At 44.1% G+C, this 25,010-nt stretch overlaps 1 protein-coding gene across 1 annotated transcript in view; it reads right to left on the bottom strand.

The window, feature by feature from the left end:
- Positions 1-25,010, bottom strand: part of CDH11 (cadherin 11) — a 151,557-nt gene that overhangs the window by 63,433 nt on the left and 63,114 nt on the right. The window contains exon 2 of the mRNA XM_030299198.2: positions 24,778-24,902. The gene's annotated coding sequence lies outside the window, so the exon portion shown is untranslated. The remainder of the gene's footprint in view (positions 1-24,777; positions 24,903-25,010) is intronic.

Below are 25,010 nucleotides of genomic sequence, written 5' to 3'. Positions count from 1 at the left end.
AAGGTGAGGCCTGGAATTATTCTCTGACAGGAAGAGTGGCTGTTATCCAACCACTGCTCACACCGCTGGTTAATTCAATACCCACACTGCAAAGGAGATTCAGCCATGTCTTCGATCCTGTTTTCAACAGGAAAGGAGGTGACACTAGCTTCAGTTCTTTATTAAATTGCATAAACAAGCAAAATAATATAAAACTTGAATCAGTTCATAGAGTGCCAGTGTGACAAAGTCCAACTGGTTGTTTCCCCAGGTCTCCCTAGGAGATGCACGTGCAACCAGGAATAAGTTTTGCCATTGCTCTCAGGCATCTTACATTGATCGACTAAGTACCTCTTTCCAAAAACATTTTACTGGAAGGGCAGATTTGCAATCCATGGTACCATTGGTAAGGCAGAAAAGGCTCTCTAGAATCACTCATTAAGAGAAAGCCCTTTTAAAGTTCATTTATTTTGAGAGAGAGAGAGAGAGAGAGAGCGCGCGCGCACAAGCAGAGGTGGGGCAGAGAAAGAAGGAGAGAGAGAATTCCGAGCAGGTTCCACACTGTCAGCACAGAGCCTGACGAGGGGCTTGATCTCACAAACCATAACGTCATGACCTGAGCAGAAATCAAGAGTCAGATGATGCTTAACTGACTGAGACACCAGGAACCCCAAGGAAAAGTCCTTTTAGATCACATTTGTCTCAATCAACCAAGGAGCAGATCAATAAGGAACAACAAACTATTGCTCTGTGTCATTAACTATGCCATCAAGGAATTACTGCCTTCCTGGCAAGACATCTGTGATGGAAATACCCACGCTTGCATCTCAAGGATGTCTGCCCACGAGGTCACAGAAATATATCTGGGTCTCGTGGTTCATAGCCTGTTTCTGGTTCGTAATCTAATCATGGCACTGGGTGTCCCAGGCATGGGCCCTCTGCACCTCCAAGGTCTTAGTTCCACTCCTCCATCTTTTCCACACCTACACATGTTCAGATCTCAAGGTCAGCATTCTAACCAAGTCCACCCAGAACTCACAAGGTAGAGGTCGTGGGGGGATTCAGAACTAGCTGATCTGACAAATGTACACACTCAGAAAATAACTAACAGCTCCAGATCGAATCAGCTCCTTAAAATCACTATAAATATTAAACATCAGGAGAGGTCAAGATATATTCAGAATGGCATGGCCACTTCATGAAGCAAGGACCTAGATCTGGGTAGAAAATGGGTAGAATTCTGCCTGGTAGAAATGGGAGGAAGGCTCCACGGCCTCCTCCTCAGCCCTCCCCTGAAGCCAGGCTTATACCTCATTTCATAGGAAACTCCCTGTCTCGTCCTTCCCACGACTGTTGTGCTGAGAAGCCCAGCTGCATTGCTGAGGCCGTGCCAGGTTTTTCTCCCTGGGGTCTACCCTGCCTCTGGCATCTTTACCTACTGCTTGTACCTGGACAGAGGAGACAGTAAAGGATGCTGCCTCCTGCCTATATCTGTGTATCTCTGGCACTGACTGCACTCTTCCCCCACAAGGACCCTCTGTGTACCAGCCCAGATTGAGGACTCTGGGGTCTTAGTAGTTTCTACTGCAGTAGAGCTGTTCAAGCTACCCACCCCCCAAGACACTCACACATGCTGACACCTCGCCTCGCCTCCCTTTGCTTCCTCACTCTGCAGCTGAGATATTCCGACAGACTTTAGGGCTGAGTCTTTGTAAGGTGCTGCTGAATCCTGCTTTGTCCTGTTCAGAGTGAACTGAGCCAGCCTTTGGTTGATACATGATTTATATCCTTTTCTTATGTCAGTATTTTACTAGTGTGCACATGGGCTCCAACAGATACCCGACCCTCAGTGTTTCGGTAAACATCAAGGTCTTGCTGCTGAGGAACAAAAGCTTAAGTGGCACACATGGATGTGTCCAGGTGACTATTTTTCACACGCAAAAAAGGAAATGACTTTTCTTTTTTTGTTTTTTATTTATTTTTTTAATTTTAACTTGTTTTATTTTTTATTTTTTTAAATTTACATCCAAATTAGTTAGCACATAGTGCAACAATGATTTCAGTAGATTCCTTAGTGCCCCGTACCCATTTAGCCCATCCCACCTCCCACCACCCCTCCCATATCCCAAACTCCAAATATGGAGTTTGTTCTCCATATTTATTAGTCTCTTCTGTTTTGTCCCCCTCCCTGTTTTTATATTATTTTAGTTTTTTATAGCAGCATTATCTTTGTTTTTTTTTAATATGAAATTCATTGTCCAACTGGTTTCCATACAACACCTTGTGCTCATCCCAGCAGGTGCCGTCCTCAATACCCATCACCCACCTAATGACTTTTCAAATCAAGAAAAGTGATGCTAGCATAAAGTAAGCAGAGCATAGGTTTTTCGACATGAGGAGGGGATGGAGGTATCACTTTGGGAAAATTCAGACTGAAATACCAATGGTACCCAAATGAGAAGCCAGAAAAAATGTTCCCCAGGTCATAAGGAAAAAAACAAAAGGATATTTTGTTGACATATTTCGTTGAAGCAAAGTCTTCTAATAATTACAAATCACAAACCTGGCACGGAGATCGAAATATGAGCATATAAAGATACATTTTTTTCTGCAAAGTGTAATAAACATGTGATTTTTTTTTTCCGGTGTAGCCATCTTAGAAAAGAAAATCATGAGAAAAAGGAGGGATTCAGATTATAGCAGAATAGTGGCAATTCTTTCACTCATAACTGGCCAAAGAATTTTGTATCATTTCTCTTTAATAAGCATGGGGAATTGAAATTTTATATTGAAGATAAGTGGAAATGATGTACGCTAGCTAAATGGATACTTTAAATTGTATGCCTTTATTCCATTGTGTGGCTTCGTTCTCCTCAAAACAATCCCTTTGTCATTTTTCTCAATATCCTATACAACAAAAAAATTCTGCATTTTTAAAGAGAGGACGTAGCCTTAATGGGAACTCACCTGGGATTTGCAGCCAGGCTTCCGGTGTGCCAAAGTGACAAAATTATTACAAGTTCTCTTAAAGCTGTCTTAATACGGCTCATTTCTCTTGAGTTGTATCCTGTGTTAAACCAACTCTTGCTTTGCTGAGATGAGATGGATTTCTAGGAATAATCATCACAAGCTTGCAAAAAGCACTTTGTGCTAAAGTAGAAAAATTTCCATTCCTGATCATATGACTTAGAACTGAATACTCATTTGAGACTCAGAAAGTCTGTGTGTTTCAAACCCTACCACTCCCATGACGTCAAGCCTATTAGATCATAATGGCCGTGTCATTTACTTTTGGGGGAACTAAGGGTGTCAGATCTAGCAAATAAAAATACAGGACACCCAATGAAATTTGAATTAAAAAAAAAACATTTACTCTGAGAAAAAGTACATCCCATGCAATTTGGAGAGACAGATTTAAAATGATTATTTGTTTTTTTATCTTTCACATTTAACTGGATATTAAAACGATTAATTTGTTTTTTATCTGACTTTCACATTTGACTGGAAGTCCTGTATGTTTGTCTGACAAAGTGGAAACTCATCTATTAAAAAAAACAAACAAACAAAAAAAAAACTGGACTAGGCAAGTCAATCTCCAAGCCTCAAGTTATTTCTATCTAAATCCCAGAATCATTTCCAAGCATCTTCTTTGCAAACTCATAATGCTGCTGCCTAGTCCTCAGGGAAGCAGCACCACTGGGCAGAAGAGATCACATCTGGGCAAATGTTGACAGTTTGGGACCTTTAACATCAGTGTAACCGAGGTCAGAGAAAACCAAGGAAGGATCTTGGATTTCCCTAGAGAAGATAGAATAGACCTTTGGATATTGACAGGTAACCTACAATGTAAAAGGCCCAAGGATGAAAGGATTATCTACAGTGATAATTGATTGAGGAATTAGGAATAATGTTCTCTTTCATCCTCTGAGTTGACTTCAGTTCTCAGAAAACAACCAATACCCAAGTCTTAGAGTCAGGATCATTTATATTAGGAGCACACACCATGCCTGATTAGTAGGCAACTTTCAAGAATGCAGCACTCCTCGATGTTTGTTCACATACACACAAAAAATTGATAAAGATACGTGCATAAAACATGCCCAGAGCATGCACTGAGAACCTGGAGCTGAGCTAAGCAGAGACAGTCACCAAAGAGATGCTGCCATGGTCCTCAAGTCACCGAGAGTGTAATGGTGGTGGTGGCAGCCTGCAAGGCAGCCCAGAAAATGGTAAACATGTCATGAAACGTGCTTTGATGGGGGCGTTGGTTGTGAGAGAGCTGAGCGGAGACGCACCATAAACCAGGGTACAATGGTACAATGATGTGGTTGCTCAGGGAGGATCTACCTGATAAACCTGAATGAAGTCTTGAAGTGATATATAGGAATGGATGAGATGTTTAAGGGTAGGAAAAGCAATCTAGGCAGTGGGAACAACAGGAGCCAATATCTAAGACGTGAAATGAGAGTCTGTGTTCAGATAATGATAGGAATCTGGGGCTGTAAAAGCACAAATGCTGCTCAAGAAAGAGGAAAGGGTGGGGCAGGAAATGTAGGCAGATGGTAAACCACACATACACTAATGACCAACAGCAATTATAATACTAACATTTGTGCTTTGGCCAGTGCTTGCATTTATACCTGCAGCATGCAAAGTTGGAAAGTCATGCAGAAATAGCCATGCAGAAATGTCCCGAATTTTGGGGTCCTGCAGTTAAACTAAATGGGTATATGCTTCCATTATTCATTTTCCATCAGGAAGTGTCAAACCTTAGAACTTAGAAGCAGCCTACGACTCAGATTTAGAATAGGTGCCTGACTGCTGGCTGGGGGGGGGGGGGGTGGACATCCAAAACAACACCCTGTGTCGCATCTTCAAGGGCTGGTGGGGGGGGGGGGGGGGGGGGGGGGGGGAGGGGCAGGGAATAGAGAGAAAGGAAAAAATACTACGCTCCTATAACGTGAGCCCTTGATCTAGAATGATACTGTTTACAGTCTTATGACATAGGGACAATTATTCCTACTTGACAAATGAAACAAAATCAGACAAAACTTAAGTTCTGATGTCAGATGAAATGACATAACCTAAACTTGACCCTGGCTATAAGAAATACGCCCAAGTACATGTGCCAAGCCTTCTTTAAATCCCCAGCAAAAACAGCCAAGGCAAAGTGGCTCATGATATAACCAAGGTGGTGCCTCTGCAAAGAAGGAAATTAATTTCATTCTGACTTCCCCTGATCTGCACTGTATGTACCAAATCACAGCCATCTTTACAAAATTAAGGGCATTAGTTATCTCCCCATTCAGTCGGAGTGGCATTACACTTGCACGAAGACGTTCCTAGCTAAGCTGAGGCATATCAAGTTTTTACAGAATCATTCATCAAGAGGTGAGACCTAACCCTGATTAGCGTTTCAATAAGAAGCCTAGGACTAAATAGAGAAGAAGTGCACCATCACAGAGGCAATTAGGCACCTTCCAGACAGCCACATTTTTCCTTAGACCAATCGAGTTTGAGCAAATGAGAATTTTTTTTTCCTTTCTCTCTTTTTCCCCCCCTGATGTGAAGTGAACTGCCTTAAATAACTGAAGAGGTGACAGCAAGCTTGTTAAAGAAAACGTTTGCCCATTAAGTGAGGCTTAATTAAACAGAACAAAGGCTAATCATTCTTCCATCTAAGAAGTGGTACATCCCACTACCATAAAACTACCAAGTGTTTGCAGCACTTGGTCTGGGAGGCCTATGATGACACCCACCAGTAAACTAGGGGGAAATGTCCAACAAAACACTTACAGACTTCAAGAAATCACATGTCACCGCACAAAGCAGTGGATGAATTGGAGATGTGCGCATGCAAATAAAGTTAAACAAGTACTAATTTTTGTCTCCAATTATGCTGTCTTTAGGTTTTCTCAGAGTGACGAAGCTACATTCACTTGTCCCCTTCGATGAGCCATTTGGAATTGCTGATAAGAGGTTTAGCAGCAGTACCGAGAGGGTCTAGTGATAGAAATTCTCCAGGACAGCATCATCAGTGCTCCATGACAAGGGGGATCATGTAAGTTCCGTTCATCACCTTATCTCCAGCAGGAGGCATGATATTGAGCACAGCGGAAGCAGAGCTTGGATGGAATTGTGGTCAAATGATGCCTCCCAAAAAGATGTCGAAGTCCGACCCCAGCAGCTGTGAAGGTGACCTTATTTAGAAAGATATTTTTTTGCAAATGATGAAGTTAAAAGGAAGTCATTCAGGTGGACTCTAATCGAGTATCATTGGTGTTCTTATAAACAGGGGAAATTTGAACACGGGGTGGGGGATACCATTTATAAGGCAAGGAATGCCTGAGGATACCGGAAGCTAGGAGGAATCTATGACAGAGAGTCTCTCTCACAGCCCTCAGAAGAAGTCAACTCTGCCTTCTTGATGTTGGACTTCTGGCCTCCAGAACTGTGATCCGATAAATTTCTGCTGTTTAAGCCACCCCGCTTGTGATATTTTGTTACTATGGCAGCTTCAGGACACTAACACAGGTGGGGAAGGGCAGAGTGCAGTCATCCAGTGGACTGGATGATTTCTCAGTTCGTCTTTGCCACCCTTCTTCCAGGGCATTTGTCCCATGCAGTGTCCCCACTGCCACCTTCAAGAGCACTGGATTTAAAGCTGACCTCCACTCTTCCTCGTCTCATGGCCTCATATGAAAAATGGGGGTACTGGTATAGCACATCTCTCCTTGCCTTTTTGTGAAGATTAAATAAGATAATTCTTGGGGCGCTGAATGGCTCAGTTGGTTAAGCATCTGTCCCTTGATTTGAGCTCAGGTCATAATGTCGCGGTTAAGGAGTTTGAGCCCTGCATAGGGCTCCACACAGAGCCTGCTTGGGATTCTCCCTCTTTCTCTGCCCCTCCCCCACTTGTGCTCTCTAGAAATAAGTAGGTAAATAAGTAATTCTTGTGATGTGCTGGACACTGTGTGTGGCATATAGTAAGTGCTCAATAAATACTACCTATTACTATTACCGGCATGAACAGCTTGGCCCCCAGAACTTAATAGTGTTAAGGTCAATTTTACATTTGTTTGGTTGTCAGTGAAACAATGTGGACCTGACTGTAACTGGACTGTCCAAATAGAGTTGGCTGGTAACATCAGGTCCTTGGACTCCAGGTAGGCCCCTCACCATTGGACAGACATGACCAGGAGTTCAGGCTGCTTACACTGCCTTTAACAGGTTGCCTTCCACTCCATCCACCCCACCCCCACCCCACCACCCACAATACAGATTTATCAACAGAAGGCATTGGAATCTGCCAAGACCTGGCCATGCCGGAACTGACCTTGGGAGCCTGAAGGTGAGCAGGACCAGTTAGCTGCTGGGAGGTGGGATGCTGAGCTGAGGTGGCAGTGACCTCAGTGAGGCTGCTGGGAGCCCAACAGCAGGCAAGGGCTAGAACCCTGATTAGCATTTCAGTTAGGGACTTAAGGAAAAGAGAGAACATCTGTCAATCAGAGGGGCAAGGGGGCTGCAATGAGGAGGCTCCAGGTCCCCTGCGCTAGGTGACACATCCAGGGCTTTGTGATCATCACCTTACTTACCCTTCACCACAACTCAGTGAGGTGGGTATTACTGCCTCTATTTTACAAGAGAGGGAAGTGAAGTGAGGTTCAGAAGACCTTTGGTAACTCAGAGCAAAGTCACCAAGTACATCCCTTGCTGGTATGCACTGGGTGGAACCAGGGCTGTCTCCACTAACCATTATGCCCCACTGCCTGCTGGCATCTGCTGCGTTGTCCCTGCTAGAAAGTCGCGCTCAGTGGGTGGTTACTAATATTTAAATCAGATTGAAGACTGTATTGTCAAACCCATCTGCTGATGGTTTATAGCTATATACTTAAAAAGGCATAAATGCTTTTTGAATGTCAGTAGTATGCATCCTTAATTTTCTGCATTGTTTATGAATTGCCTGGAATAGAGCAATCACAATAATAATTCATACTTTATCACACTTTGTAATTTACAAAGGGCTTTCACCAACATTAGCTCATTTTACACATCAGCTGACAAAGGTAAGGGTTATTATTACCCTCATTTTATTGATGGGGAATAAAAGAATAAATCATATGCTCTAATGTTCTGAGATGTTAGTGAGCATTCAGGCTGCAATCATGAGAGTAGGGCTTAGGCTGAAAATCCTACCCCAAGAATGGAAAAAATCTTCCCTGAGGGGGAGCATAGCTTCCATTTGGGAGTGGACAGCTCCAAAATCAACCTCAATTCAGTCTGCAGTGGAAGCTTCGCCTCCAGAAGGACACAGCTGATTAATAGCAGCCTGTGATGCGGATGGCTCACAACTCCTGGGTGCTTATTCCATGCTCAGCACTGTGCTGAACACTTTGCATGCTTTATTTAGTTAATCAGCACACGGCTCTATGGGGTTAGAGATGAAGAAACTGAAGGTTGGAAAGGTAACTCACTCAAGGTCAAACTAGTGACACCCCCTGACCATCAGATCTTAGAGGTTTAACTTTTAGCAATTTGACTTTAAGGTGGACAGCCTGATGGGTACAGCCTTTCTCAGAGAGAAGAAAAATTCTATGGTGTTTTGTTTTGTTTTGTTTCTCCAGTCCTGGAGCCTCTTGACTTCCACTGTGGCTTGCAGCAGGTTAGAAATGTGATATGTACTTGAATCAAGGCTTGGCTTCCCTTCTGCTCAGGACTCTTGGTGGCACTGCATCTAATACTACACCTGCTGGGAAGGTGTCTCTGTTCCCCCTTCATAGGAACTGTTGCTTGCCATTAAAGAGATTGATTCTGTGCAAACATTTGAAACCATCCATCCAAAAGTCCTTATGGAGAAGCTTCTGAGTTACAAAAGAACTACAGAGCCAACTCATTAGACCACAAACCCCTGTTCGGTGGCAATCTTCTCACACCCATCTTGTCTCTGCATAAATCTGATGAGCTTCAAAATTCTTCCCAGACATACTCTTGCCATTTCTAAAATGATTCAAAACAGACCCCCAGAACAGCTCCAGAAGCATCAGAGGTGAAGGCAGCACCACAGGCAGGGTCCGGCGCCCAGAGGGAGGTTAACTCTGAAAGCAAGAGGGATCATGGGAATAGTAAAGTCTCACTCTGTTTGCCAACATCCATCACTCAACTCTGTGCCTAAAATAACTAGGAAAAGATTGAATTTGAGATGGGAAGACAGGCCTGAAAAGAAGATGACTGGGCAGACAGAGATGCTTTTTGCAAACATTACAGGTGAAAGAGAAAATGCTGAAACACAATATTCTGTGGCCTTAGCTTTCTGTCCATTAGGGTGAGTGGGGGGGGGGGCGGTGCTCACGGGGGCGACCGAATGGCCTGCAACGTGCACCGTCACAGGGAGAGCAGACCCTATCACTCTGGCGGCTGCAGGGCCCTGCTGTTTCAGCCAAGAAGCTCCGTTTTAGATTTGAAGTATTAATTCAATTTCCCTCTTCTCGTGCCACTTACCAGCTGTGAGGAATCAGGCAAATTATTCAGTCTTTCTCAGCCTCTGTTTTCTCATTTGAAAAATGGAGATAAAATGCTCAGTGCACAAGGCAAAGTGGTAGAATTAAATGATAGGAAGCCATGTCTGACACACAGTAGGCTTCTTCCTCTTTCCACGTTTCCCCTCTTCAGTCCTTGATCCATGAACAATGGCGCTTTTACAGAGAATTCAGCCCCCACCTTCATCTTGGAAGCCAGAGCTCAAATCTTCACTTGCCACTCATTACAGAAAGTGCCCAGTCCCAGCCTCCCAGATACGTCATTGCATAGTCCAGCCTGAGCCAAAAGCACCCACAGTTAGGAACCCTCGTACAGAGGCTCCTGGATGGCTGGAGAGGGCCATCGTTTCCACTGCTGCTGTTTTGCAATGGGCAGTTTTCTCTGAGAAGCCAGTAAATATACCTTAACACCAACTTGCACATTTTTTGGATTCACCTGTGATCAATTATTGTAGCTCATAGATTTTCTTTCCCTTCCTTCCTTCCTTCCTTCCTTCCTTCCTTCCTTCCTTCCTCCCTCCCTCCCTCCCTCCCTCTCTCTCTCTCTCTTTTCTTTCTTTTCTTTCTTTCTTTCTTTCTTTCTTTCTTTCTTTCTTTCTTTCTTTCTTCTTTCTTTCTTTCTTCTTTCTTTCTTTCTTTCTTTCTTTCTTTCTTTCTTTCTTCCTCTCCCTCTCTCTCTCTCTTTCTTTCTTTCTTTCCTTTTGTAGTTCATAGATTCTCAATGGAAGTAAGAACCCCAGAGTCAAGCCCTTCACCCTGACCTCAGTTTTCAAATAAGAAAGCTCAGGCTTAGAAAGGAGGCTCACCTTGGGGAGCTAGCCCTGCTGGAGGGCGTGTAATGCAGATGAAATTATCTGCAAAGACCAGCTTCCAGGCTAAGATAAGAGGAAGCCTCCAGCCACTGCCAAAGAGGGATCTGCTCCTGCCAGAGAGCAGAGCTGTGGCACTTAGAGGTGTGGTAATGCCCGGTTATCTCCCAGAGGTACTCGAGCATAGGTCAGTATCAGTACTTCTAAGGAGAAGAAACATTTGTTGAGTTAGGGAACTGGGCTAGGTATTTTAGATGCATTATCTCATTTGACTTTTGCAATAGTCCTATGAGCAAGAATACTATCCCCTCCCCATAGATGCCCACATATTAATTCTCAACATGCCTGGGTCAACTTGTCTGGCAAAGAGGACTCTGCAGATGTGGTCAAATTAAGGGCCTTGAGGGCCTTGAGGTGGGCAGATGAGCCTGGGCTCCAGATAATCACAAGATCCTTATAAGAGGGAGGCAGGAGGGACAGAGAAAGAAGCAGCCATGAGGGAAGCAGAGGATGGTGTGTGAGCTTTGAAGATGGAGGAAGAAGCCATTAGCCAAGGGATGCAGGAGGCCTGAGACTCTGAAACAGACAAGAAATAAGATTCTCCCCTAGGACCTCCAGAAGGAGACTAGCCCTGACAACAACCTGGTTTCAGCCCATAGGACTCATTTTGAACTTCTGTTCTCCAGAACTCTCAAATAATGAAATTGTATTGTTTTCAGCCACCGAGTTTATGGTAGTTTGTTACAATACCAATAGCAAACTAATATACCCATTTAACAGATGAGCAAACTGAAGCTTCTTGGGGTCAAATCACCTGGCTTCAGTCACACGGAACCAGCTCACAGGAAGCAGAAATGATGCACGCAGGGTGAGTCCTTGGCCCGTGCTCCTAGCTGGGCGACATGGCACTGGGGATAGAGGCGGACGAGTGCAATTTCACAACTTAAAAAAATGCAAGACCTTCCTCAAGCCATGAGACAGTCAAGATAGTCACTATCCCCAGTTCCATGAAAACAACAATAAAAACATTAGCAAGAGAGAGTAGCTGTTCCACTCAGGGCACAGTTAGAGGCAGAACTGAAATTCCAACCCAGTTTCCATGACACCACTCCTGCCCCATATACTGTGCTGCCTCTGTAGCCTGTGGGGCATTTTTGCAGGTTGGTGCCCTTTTGCAGAGACAAGCACCTGCCCATGGTAACCAGCGTGCAGGGCCGCCAAACCCAGGGAGACTGACTGCCACCTTGACAAGCAGATACTCAGGCCAGTTCAACAGGAAGCCAGCTCTCCACCGTAAGACTGCACACACACACTGGGAAAAAAGTACCTGGCTGTGCCTGGATTCCATCAATGGCTGAGAACCTCTGCCTATACAGCCCCACATTTGGAAACACCTGTATATCTGGAATGGTATAGACTCATGCATTGCCATCACCACCAGCCTGAGTCCTGTTTAGGGAGCCTTTCTAGGCGACATGCATGGGTGCAAGTGCATTAGAGGTAATACCACCTTCAGCTGTCATAAAATCCCTATACAGTAGACACTGATTATCAGGTGATTATTATAATCACCCCACAGTTGACGTATGAGCCAAGAGAGACACAGAGCAGTCTCCTTCCCAGCAAGCAGCAGGCTGAAACAAGACCACAATCCGGCCATTCCTACTTCTGAGTCAACCTTCAGTGAGGGTTAAAAAGGCAAATACTCTGAAATAGGCAAGGATATATTTCAGGAAGTATTAACCTTTAATTAGTATGATTGTTATTATTATTACTATTATTATTTTATTGTTCCTTTCACCTCTTAAGAGCTAAAAAGAAAAGTCAATGAAATGGGAAAAGAGAATGTTGGCTGCTTAAGCCTTCCGTTTGGTAAACCCCAGTTCCTCCTTACCCCACGAGGATCTAATTTTATTTACGCTTCCTGAATGCAGCCAACCAGCAGGGACAGCCGGGATTTGGGCTCTGGTGGGAGATGGCAAACAGAGCTTTTGTTTTGATCTCACTGCTTAGGTTAATGCATCCTGATTCCTACACAGGCTGTTTCCCAGGATGCTGTGATTCCCCTGTCTGCTGGGGAAGCAAATATCCCCATGAAAATGAATTAAATGCAGCAGTATTTACAAATGTTGAGTCAGATTTCCATCCTGTCCAACAGGATGGGAATTTGACCCAGTATTTACACTCGAAAGCTGAGAATGACATCAGAAGCTCTCTTATGAACTGCAGGGGAGATAATGACTTAAGTGGCTTTAATCTAGACGCGTGCTTTACAATAGAAAAGTGCATCTGCTCCTTCTACAGAGGAGAGAAGAAACAGCATTTACTTCTATACTTAACGGACAGGATACCTAATTCCAAGCCTTGTTTCTAAATGTCCGTGGATCCCACATCTCTATGGTTTCACTCAGACATTCCGCTTGCATTGGAGAAAAAGAATGCACGCACAAGTCCAGGGAGAGACAGAGACCTAAGTGGAGGCAGGAACACCTCGAATGTCTGGAAGAGGCTGCAGAGCTCTTTATGCAGCCTGGGAAAACCAACTCGATCTCCGTTCTCTCCATCCCCCTTTTCTCCTGAGACCTATCCCACCTCTGGTAGGCACACTCATACCTGCTCATCCCTCACAGAGATGCTGTAAGAACTGATGAGAGAGAGAGAGAGACAGAGAGAGAGAGAGAGAGAGAGAGAGAGAGAATGGTAAGGATGCTTTGCTGAGGTGAATCATGATCTTTGCTGTCTTTCATGTTATTACTGCATTCCAGGATCTGTTTTTCTGGGTACCAGCAAAGTGGGGTGGGAAGCATCCGAGCTCTGGAGCCAGAAAGGCTGGAGGCGAAGTCCCAGTCCCATTACTTGCCAGGTCTGTGGCTTCATGGGCAAGACATGAACTGATCTTATTCTTCATGTCCTCGTCTGTAAAATGGGTATATGCCTCCTTTCTGTCGATGCAAGTCTGCCCCATCCCTTTTTTTCTATTTGAACTAAACTCAATTCTCTGAGCATGTAACAAATTTACTATAATTTAGCTATGTAGAATTTGTAGAATACTTTAGAAAAATAACAGTTTTCTTGAAACAAAATTCAGATATCATCAAGTCTATCCTTTGGAAGTGCACAGTTCAGTGGGTTTTTTGTTTGTTTGTTTGTTTTGTTTGTTTATTTAGTGTATCTGCAAAGTTGTGCATCAATCTACCACTGTCTTGTTCTAGAACATTCTCATCACCACCCAAAAGCAAACTCTTAGCCATTAGCAGCTACTATATTTAGTTCATAGTTTGCTCATGAACATCTTGCTATTCTTCAAGGTCTAAGAAATCTCTGAGGTCCACAGTGAATTACTCCTGGACTTATATTCAGCACCAAAGTGTCAGGCGTTTGATATATATCCCTCTGGGGGTCCCAGATTGACAGCTGAAATCTCCCCAGCCTTTCCAAATAGATGGTTATATTGTTGGAGTTCAAAGGCCATGTTTCCTGCATTTTCTTTCCCCCAGCACCTCAGCTCAGGGCTGAGCACACAAGTAGGGTCTCAGTAAACTCATGGCTTCTGACAGATTGGCTAATCGCCACTTCTACCGAAGACCAGCACGTTTGTCTTGCTTCTGAGTGCCGATGCCTCCGCAAGCTGTCATGTTCCATGATTATTCTCCCCAAAGCATGTGCTGTTAATTTTTCATCTTAATGAACTGTCCAGTCGAGTTTAGCAACGGGAATAGTGATAGAAGCACACTAAAAATGGCTTATGCCTTGCTATTGTCAGAAAGCCTCTCCCTACAACTCCGGCACATAATTGAAATAAAATATCACAATGGCTACAAACACCATTTGTCAAGAATGAAGTGGAGTAAGTGCTATTTCAAAAATTTGTACTAACGAGCTTTATAAACATGGATTATTGGAATGTTTCTCTGATTGATACCTGCTCAAGCATTTAAGTGCACGGCTATTATTCTCCGCGTTTGCTTCAGTGAAACCACTTCGGGTACCAAACTGCATGTCAGCCTTAATTTTCCAGAGTATTACAGATGCACGTTCTTTCCTGATGGGAGATGGGTCAGGCAAGCCAGAGCAGGCCCGAAAGGCCTGTGTTAATGTGGAGATGCACAGGCAGAGAAGCCATTATGCAGCTGTTGGCATCCCAAGAGTGGAGAGCTCCAGGAACTGATGCTACTCAAATCTGACTGACGGCCCAGGAGGAACTGAGAGAGGGAGAGGGACAGAAAGAGAGGATGAGAATGAGGGGTAGAGAGAGAGGTCTGAAAATTCTACTCCACTCAGCAGCATGGAGGAGCCCATGCTCTGGCATATTCCTGTTGACCCATCGGGGAAACATTCGAAATGTAGGTACTGGCTCAGTCATTCGCTCAAGAAATGTTTACTGAGCCGCTACTAATGGGAACAGCATTGCTTTTGATGTTGAAGATATAAGGTGGGCAAGGCAGACCTTGTCTCTGAGCCTCAGGGACTTAGAATACCACTGAGGAAACGGACAATGAAACACGGAAGCCATGAAAGAATACAGACGTGGGCTTCACAGATTGAGATAGCTGTTGCGAAGGATTAATGAGAACAATGAAAAGTGGACTACCTGGGTACCTGGGCGCAGGGGGGCGGGGAGTGGCAGGTGAGGCTGCGATGTCAGGAATGGCCTCAGGTGTGGCATTTAAGCTGAACCCTGAATGATGACAAGCCCCCAGGCATGTGAGGTGACCCAGATGGAGGGAGCACAGAATGCCAAGCCCCTGAGGCTAGAAAGGGCTGGGTCTGTTCAAGGAAGAGCAATGTCCAGTATGGCTGAGGGAGCCAGGCAAGGGCAGAGGTGTGGGGAGTGATCATGTCTAGATGGCACTGTCAGCACAGGGTCTGTGTTTTATTCTGATTAAGACGGATGTCATGACGTATTTTTCAGGAAGGACTACGGGCAACGGCAGTCACTCTCCAATCCCTGCCCCCACTTGGCTGCTGATTAAACCTCTACCTGTATCCCCTCCACCTCATCTTCTCAGTTTAAACTTCTGACCCTGACCTTGCTTCCTGCAGGCCTGGTCATCTGCACCTCTGTCTTCCCTCTCACTCTGGGCAGTCACTGCACCCCCAGTTCTCCTGCTCCAGCTCTTGCCCCTCCTAACCTAGACCTCACTCTGGCCTCACTCTGGGCAAAGAAGGGAGCGAAGGAGTCTTCTCATGGATCAGGAGAAAGCTGTTCATACACGCTTGGAAGCAGCATTTATTTTGCAAAGCAATCAGCAGGACTCAATGGGAAACCTCTCTTGCCCACCCACCCCCCCCCCCGACCTAAGTGCAGGGGCAGCCAGCTTCTGGGAGAAGCACGGATTAAACAGGATTAAAATCTGCCTTCAGAGTAGAAGTGATTTAAGCTCCATGTGACCAGAGGTCGTGTCTTGTATTGCTCCTCACAGTATCTTGGTACTTAGCACAGTGCAAAGCATCCAATGAATACACATTCAATGAAAACAATGAAGGTACAAATGAATCTGGTGTATTCATGCAGACACAAGGAGGCTTGTTGCACAATAGAGTTTTGTGGCAGGTTGGGTTCTCTGGGAAGACAACTCTGAGATGGAGTTTCCCATGCGGATGTTTATTACGGGGTGCCCTTGAGAATGGTGTATGTGTGAGGGAAAGGAAGCAGGAGCACACAGAGAGAGAAAGTGAGACATGCTGGAGGCCGACAACAGGCTCAGGTAACCCTGTGCAGTGCTCTGGGCGAGGATGGCCCTTCCAAATGATCTCAGGTACAGCCGAGAGGGCCAAAGCCCTGTTGATCCAGACATCAGATGTTGGCTTCCCCCAGGAGGGGCCATGACCTTGGCTGGAGCTGCAACTGAGGCAAGTCCTGAAGGGGTGGAGAGCTGCAGGTTCTCTCCCAAAAGCACTCCTGCTGGCTGGGGACACCAGTCCTCTGGTGAAGGCAAAACAGGGGAGCATATGGCAGTGTGGAGTTTAGAAGCAGTTCTGCCTACGCTGAGATCTACTGTTTCTTACAGATCTTGGTATGGAAAATGAAGGGTTGGCGATTTGGAGCGGTAGATCTGTGGTGCCATAGAGCACTGGCAGGAGTCTTAGAAGAAAAAAGGGACTTAGAATCTTGGCTCCATGGGGGTTGCCTGGGTGGCTCAGTCCATTGGGTGTCTGACTCTTGATCTGGCTTAGGTCATGATCTCACAGTCCATGGGTTCGAGCCCCACATTGAGCTCTGTAGTCATAGTGCAGAGCCTGTTTGCGCTTCTCTTTCTTTCTTTCTTTCTTTCTTTCTTTCTTTCTTTCTCTCTCTCTCTCTGTTCCCCTCCCCTGCTTGCTCTCTCTCTCTCTCTGTCTCTGTCTCTCTCTCTCTGTCTTTAAATCAATCAATCATGGCTCCATATACTACGTGTGACTCTGAACAGGAGACAACTGTTTTCTAGACTGCTTAACCTCTCTCAGGTTGATTCAGTTTATTCAGTTTATTCTTCCAGAGATTGAGATGGAAAATATCCAAGTGCAGGGATCAAAGCGGGTGACGCAGAAGGAAGGGCTGTACAGGTAGTGGGAAAGGAGGAGGTTGTCCCTTCTGAAAATGGACTTGGAGCAGTAAGCACTGCCTTATCTGGGAGTGCCAGCCAAAACCCTCAGCAGTGGATCAGACAATGTCTCATTCCTATGAAGGCCCATTCACCAAGTGTGCACATATACCCCCTGCGCTGTGACAGAAGACACAGCATGAAGCAGCCAACTTCCATCCTCAAAGATCCTGCAGACGTGTAGACAAATAAATGGCAATAAGGTCACAAAGGAATGCCATGGACATCTCCATCAGGCACAGTGCCGGGGGCCCATAATACTTTAGGGGCTCACAGGAATGGTTTTTTTTTTGTCTTTTTGGTTTTTTTGAATTGAGATATAATAGACGTATACCATTATATAGTTTCAGGTGTACAATATGATGATTTGATATTTGTATATATTGCAAAATGATCACCACAATAGATCTGGTTAACATCTGTCACTACACATAGCTATAGTTCTTTTTTTTTTCTTGTGATGAAAACTTTTAGGATCTACTTTCTTAGCAACTTTCAAATATCCAATACAGTATTACCAATATACAATCCAATATCCAATTTCAAATATCCAATACATGTATACCATGCTATACATTATATCCCCAGGACTTATTTATTTTCTAATCGGAACTTTGTACCTTTTGATCACCCTCACCTATTTTGCCCACTCCCCACCCCCAGCCTCTGGCAACCACAAACCTGTTCTCTGTACCTATGAATTCAGTTTTATTTATTTACTTTTTTTAGATTCTACATATAAGTGAGATCATACAGTATTTGTCTTTCTCTATCTGACATATTTCTCTTAGCATACTGCCCTCAAGGTCCATCCATGTTGCTGTAAATGGCAACATCTCCTTCTCTTTTATTGTTGAATAATATTCCAGTGTGTGTGTGTGTGTGTGTGTGTGTGCGCGCGCGCCTGCGCACCACATTGTCTTTATCCATTCATCTGTCTATGGACACTTGGGTTGCTTCTATGTCTTGGCTACTGGAAATAACTCTCCAACGAATATGGGGGTGTATATATCTTTTTGACTTAGTTTTTTTTGGCCCCTGTGGGTAAATACGCAGAGGTGGAATTACTGGATCATACGGTAGTTCTATTTTTAGTTAGGTTTTTTGGTTTTTTGTTTGTGTTTTTGAGGATCTTCCATACTGTTTTCCATAGTGGCTGCACCAGTTTGCATTCCTACCAACAGTGCACAGGGTTCCTTTTTCTCCACATCCTCACACAGCTTCTTTGAATGTCAGAAGAAAATTTGGGCTTTTAGGGTAGAAGATTATATTCATCTTTATACGAAAACAATCATAAAATATATTATTTTTATGGCAAAAGGAGCTCTTGAAGGTGAACTTCAACTGCCTAGGGCCCATGGAAGGCATGTTGAGACCCCCCCAAGAAACCAAAGGACTAGGGGGAAAGAAGTGGCAAGCTCTGTCTCACGGGGTCAGGGCACTCCATCTAGAGGAGATTCCTCTCTGCATATCCAGAGAAATGGGGACAGAGAAGGAAAACTCGTGCAAGGGAATCTGAAGGGAAGCATCACAGTGAGTTCCAAGACTACTGGCAGTAAGGTGCGGATGCAGAGTAAATGCGGGATGACATGGGAGCTTCAGAAGATGAGAGGGAGTGGAGGTTGGATCTTGTCAGTCTTACAAGCGGAGCGCCCTGTAGTTGTTTAAGAGAAACCTGCAGCAGCTTGGAGGGGAAGAAGCACTGGGGAAGCGGGCACCGAGCTGGACGTGCTCCCAGGAGCCCAAGCGCCAGCCCCCCCAGCCGTTCCCGTGTGAGCACAGGCTGCTCACTGCCATTGCGGGTTCTGCTCCAACCCTTGACAAGAGTGAAACTACATAAGCGATAAAGGCTTTTTCTTTCTTTGCCCAAAGCCTGACGTAAACGGGTTAGGGGCAATGAATAACAATCCTCTCGGGTCCATTTTTCAAGTGGAAATTCTAAGTGAAACTGGAAGTGTTGAGAGGTCCAAAATAGTATTTGTTATGGACAGAAACATAGTACTTCAGGAAACTTACCAGACATTCATTTAGAGAGGCACCTTCTCACTTGCCCTTGCAAGTGTGTGGCCAAATTTTTTTTAAATTCATTTTCTTAAAAAAAAAAGGGTATAAGAACTGTTGCTGTGGCAACCTAACAGCATTTGGAATGGTGCTTAGATTCTAAAATTCAGAGCCTCTTGAAAAGATGAACTCACTGGCCTCTCCACAATTTTTCTAAAGCTTCCAAATAGAGGCATCTGGCAGGTGTCAGGCTGCAGCCTTCTAGATCCTCAGCAGACACAATTAATTGGTGGCAGATTTCAGTATGGCTTGTTACCTTTCCTTCTCTGCTCTTTCAAACTTCCTTGAGCTTGAGTCCCCCACAGGGCACAGGGTAATTTGGGTTAGTAGCCTCCGGAGGAAATGGTGATTCTGTGGCTTAGGAATCACATGAAGCCAGGGAGGGCTGACAGGTAATGGCCTGATTTTTGTCCTGAAACAGTGGGAGCAGCTGAACCTTCCTAATGGAACCAACATAAGGAACAGGTAGACTAGAGGGAGTGCAGGAGACATGCCCTCACTGGCATGTGAGTTCCACGAAAATAGGACCGACATAGGCATATTCACAGGTGCACGTGTGGAATCAGGATGGAGCAAGCAGTCAGTAAATATGTGTTTACTGCATGAAGGAATGGATAGATGGCTAGGAAGTCATTCCTTAAAAGATTCTACCCCTGCACTCTCAGTTTCACCCGTTCTTCAGCTGAGAGATGTCTGTATGCCTGCCACCCCACAGATCACCATCACACAGTCTGCAAAGAGCACGTACATGTCTTGACACAAAACATGAAAGAGTGCCACGGAGGCTTTCAGTAATTATTTGATGAGTGAATGAATGAATGAATGAATGGATGGATGAATACCTGAAAACAATACTCCTAGACCCTGAGCACTTGACTACAAAGCCATATCACACTGTCTCCTTGGGTTACTTCCTGCCTGTCGCATTATTCAAAGTCCCTCTCACATAGAATACAAACTGTCCCTGGCCATGAAATGCACGGAGGAAGTACACAGATAACTTGAGCAGTCAGGATCTTTGATCTTGAAAAGGAGGGAATTCTACACCAGGCTCTGAGGTTTGCCTCTCTGGAGTTGACAAGCAGAAAAGGAGAGTCACACTATCTACACGGCCGGTTGTCGGAAATGAAGTGATTAGATTTTAACTGGACTGTGTGTTCCTGCCCTGGACCAATGGGCCCAGGAAAATAAGTGCAGAGAGCATGCTCACCTGTCTGAGACACTCACTTCTTGCTGAGTGAGCACTTGACCAGACGGGGCAAAACCCCTTCCCGAAGATGACCACAAGGTAGATAACCGGTGGCCCAAAGAATGGCCCTTCCTGATGTCTCCATCCTGGACCTGGATTTGCTGCTTAGGGCATCTCAGAGCAACTGACACGAAGTGGAACATGTTCTAGATTTCAGGTATACCTGGGTTGTCTCAGGAAGTAAGTGCTGGGGAGAGGAAGCTCACGCAGGTCTCTGGGTAACTGACATCCAAGCTGTATCTTCATTAGGGATTAAATCCATACAATCATTGCATGCAACGTGACAAAATGATTTTCAAAAATCAGTGATTCTAGATGAAGGGTTCCTAAGAATTCATTGTATTAGCTTTGCAACTTTCTGCAGGTTTGTTATTTTTCTTAAGTTTAAAAAGTTTAAAATCAAAGGAGAGCACGTAAAGCAAACAAGGAGAAAAATGTCATCAAGTTTTCTTTTTCTGGAACAGTGTGCATAACAGTGTCTATAGCTAGGTACGATCTATAGGTACAGATGAGGAGAGTGTACAGATAGGTACAGAAAGGTAGTCATAGGTACAGATGAGTGACCATGTGGATATGTGTGGTTCTAACTGTCCAGAAAATCTCTGGACAGTCACATATGAATCCAAAAGTAGCAGCTGCCTCCAGGAAAGGACAGGCATTGAAGGAGACTTAATTGTCTGTAGACCTGTTACCACCTTTTGAATTTCAAACCATCTTCATCTATTTAACAGTCTTATCTACTTAAGGATAATAAAGACGAAAATAGCCCACCTCATCATGACAAACACTGGCTCAAGAACTGCTGTACTGCTCTCTGTCTCTACAGAACTTCTATACTGCAAAATTCTTCCTGATCTTTTCCTGGTAAACTCTTAGTCAGGCTTCACGTCTAAAGGTCACCTCTCTACTGGAGCTTCCCGATTTCCTCTTTTTTCTACTATTTCCACAGTCCCTCTGTGCACCTTGTGCGACCCTGGACCTGTCTAGAAGGAGCTATGCACCATAGTTATTTGTCTGCCAGCTTGGCTCCATCACAAGAAGGGAGGTTCTTCGAGGCATGACTTTAGTTTCATTGTTGTATCCCCCGATGCACGTGCACTTGTCGTCCCATTGTTTTATTTCCAGTACCTAGTCCAATGGCTACAACAATAACAGTTCTCAAGAGATGGCTGATAAGTTAACACATTCAGGGTTCTCTTTGCCTCTCCCAATGTGTTACCTCTCACAGAGCGCATACTTTCAGCTGCATACTAATGCATTAGCCAGAGGCCTGAGTCTCCTTTATAACCAAGTGGAGATTTAGGACATGGCCATACCGAAAGAATTGTAACACAATTGCCCTCCAAGTTCATTAAGGCTGCAAAAGAACTGGAAGAGTCAGTGCTCAGGAGAAGAGACCCTAGCTCTACCCACTGTTAATCAGATGTCCCTTGGCAAGTTCATGTTAACCTCTCTGGACCTCAAGGTCCTCATCTACAAAAGAATTGTGATGACTGCACATACCACTCAAAGTTCTGGTGATATCCAACAAGATCGTGAATGTAAAGCACGTAGCACAGTGGCCGCACGTGGGCCCACTCATTAAACATCAGCTCTTACTGTTATTATCAGGAGTGGTCTCTGCATTTTGTTCATCGTTAGTTAAATAAAGCAAGATCAAAGAACCACAACTTTGGTTGAAGTTGCCCAGCACACAAAAGCTTCCTGTAATTCTTGGTTGATTGTGGTACTGGCAGTCACATTGCACAGACTGAAGATCGGCAAAGAAGTCAGCAAGTGGACTGTCTGTTTTTTATTCAGGTGACACCAGCTATAGACAGATACTTGGCCTCTTTCTCCACAATGGCCTACATCCCAAAATAGGAAATGTGCATTCACAGACAGACCCAGCAGGCACAGGGGGTTAGAAGGCAGGCTGCCAACATTTCAGACTGTCAGGGACAAAGCAGGGCCTGGTGGATACTTCAGCACAGGTGAGCCGCCCCCCCAGCGGCTTTTTGGGATTGATTTTTATGCAAATGAAAGATAATTGGGTGACCTGTGACCACTGGCCCCTGCTGATTATCATTCAGGAGAATCTCAATGCATGTAAGCTTTTCATGAACAGAAGGGCAAATACTTTTCACTTCAAGGCATTCCTATCTGCCCCAGTGCCCTACTATACAAGCCCAGCCAGGTAGCAGGGCTGAGAAGCACTATCCTGTAGCTAACCTAGGTCATTCCTCCCTTGCTCTGAGGAGACACCTAAGTAAAATGTGTGCCAGGAATGAGGCTCAAGTGGATCTCCCTGGAGGTCAGCCTCAGAGCTGATCCTATAAGCCCGAACCCTGTCACCACCATTTGTTACAAGTCTTTCTCTCTACCCCATCTCACTCTTTTTTCTTCCTACTTGGATTCTGAGCACTTCATACAGAACAACTTGATTGGAAGCTCCTCCAGGAAAAGGGAAGTGCCCTTTCATCTCTGCCTTCAAAAAACATACCTTCAAGAAATGCTGGCATTGTGAACTGATCATGGACCAAGAATCTGAGTCCTCAGCCTAAGTTGTTGGCTAATTTTGTTTTGTTCTTCCAAAACCTTATAGTATAATCATGAACAAGTCTTTCCTTTCTTCTAGGTAAATAAAGTAAAGTAAAGTAAATAAAATAAAATAAAATCCTTTCTGTAAACAAGAATCTTAGCCTGAAAGATCAAGTGGCCATTCTGTCTATACCATGCTGTGGTTTTTTGTCAAGGGTTTTATCAACATTAGAATAGTTTACCTTCCTCTCCTTAGAAAGAGGCTATGCAGAACTTTTCAAACTAGGCTGTTCTTAATTTCTAAATACAAAAAAACAAAAACAAAAACAAAGACAAGTGGCAGATTTCCTAAAAGAGAAATTAAATTCAAGTACTTTCTATTTAACTTCTGACTCTGCTTCATTGATACCTCATTCTAATTGTCCCTATTGTGTAGAAAAATAGGAAATGTCAGTTGCATGTTCTATTGAATAATTCACAGGGTCAATGAAACCAAGAGACCCATTTGGCTTGTCAGAAATGAGATGATCATCATTCCCAGACATTTCTACAGGAGGGATGCTGGTGTAATCTTGGACTACTAAAGTGTTGCCTAGGAGACACCTATTACTCAGTCTACAGGGATCAGAGAGAATTCCTTAGAGATAGCGAGTTGCAAGCCAAGATATAAAGTGAGTGAGAGTTAGCTTGTAAGGAAAGAGAAATTATGGGACTTTGTGTAAATACAGTTGTACCCTATAGTAGATCGTACAGTAGACGCGTATAGTAAGGGCTGGGTGTACAGAGAGAATGGCCAAGAGATGAATCTAGACAGCAAAACAGTGGCCTTGTCATGAAAGAAGTTTATTAAGGAATTCATATCTCTGATATTGAAAAGATTAAGCAGGAAAATAAAATAATATCCAGATGTAGGGACATTGTTTAGGATTTGTATGAAAGATACAACATGCTGGAGTTGAAGTAACCCCAGAGGCAAAATGACCTGTCAGGTGGCAACAACTGTAATCCTGGAGAAACAGGATCATGTTTGGATGATGGCAGTGGGGATAAAGAGAAAAAAAAAAAAATACATATATATATATATATATATATATATATATATATATATATCTCAGAGATTGAGAGGCATATGGTACCCTTCCCATGTTTCTGATCTGGGTTAATTGTGATGCTACCCTGAAATGTGACACATAGGACAAAGTGAAGGTTTAGAGGAGAAAAGCATGACTTATATTTGGCCTCTGCATTTAAGGCACTTGGTGGACATCTACATGGAGATGAGCTATAGACATATGGATAGATGGGTCTAGACCCCTAAAATGTAGGGAATCATGCTGGTAGAATTAATTATTAAATTTCTACCCGGATATTAGAATGTCTTACAAAAATAGCTTCAGTTACCACTGAAAAAATAGAGGAGATAATTGGATTCATAGAATCCTAAAACTTAAAAACTGTTAAAGATCCTAGGTCCAACCACCGTGTGGCCCGAAAAAGAGCTCATTAACCTAAGGGCACATGGAAAGTGAATGGAAAAGCTGGGCCTGGCAGTTGAAATCAGCCTTTTGGCTTATGATCTTATGTTCTGTCTTTCAAGGTCTAAAAGGTTCAGCCTCCTGGCCATGGGATGTAAGCCACCTTGTTCACATTTATAGAATTATCTTCAAAGAAGAAAAGGTGGGAAAAAGCAACATGGCAATTTTTCTAGTCTATCCAGCTGAGTTTTTGCTGAAGAATCTCTTTTAGTTCTTTCTTCCTCCTCTGAATCTTCTATAGTCACCTCTCTTACCCCCCCCCCAAAAAAACAAACAAAAAACTATCACCTTTGTACTAATACATAACAGATGTTCAATAAAGAGAACCCAAGAACAACAGTGAATAATCACATTTCTCAAATCCCAAGAAAGTAGGCCAGCTTTCATCTCAGGTACTTCTTTAGATTTGGTGAAGGTTCAAACAAAGGCAGGTTGCAGGGAGGGGCCCACTGGGCATCATTTCCACCTCTACATCCATAGTATAGTAAAGTGGGTCCATCTTACCTTCTTCACCCATTGGATACTTGCTGCCAATTTCTATAACACACTCCACCCATCTGATTGGTCACTCAACAAATGACAACAGGAACGAGTGTCAAGGGTCCACTGAGCCGAAAATACAGTGATTTCTGCAAAAAGTGAAAGGACCATTATTAATCTAAAGGTGACGTGAATCGATAAAATGACCTACTACTCGACACTGGGGATACACAGTTGCATAGATAGACTTTTCTTGG

This window comes from Lynx canadensis, chromosome E2 (assembly GCF_007474595.2).
Source record: "Lynx canadensis isolate LIC74 chromosome E2, mLynCan4.pri.v2, whole genome shotgun sequence".
NCBI lineage: Eukaryota > Metazoa > Chordata > Mammalia > Carnivora > Felidae > Lynx > Lynx canadensis.
Note: the sequence above shows the minus strand (reverse complement) of the source record. Positions and strands in the feature narration are given on the sequence as shown.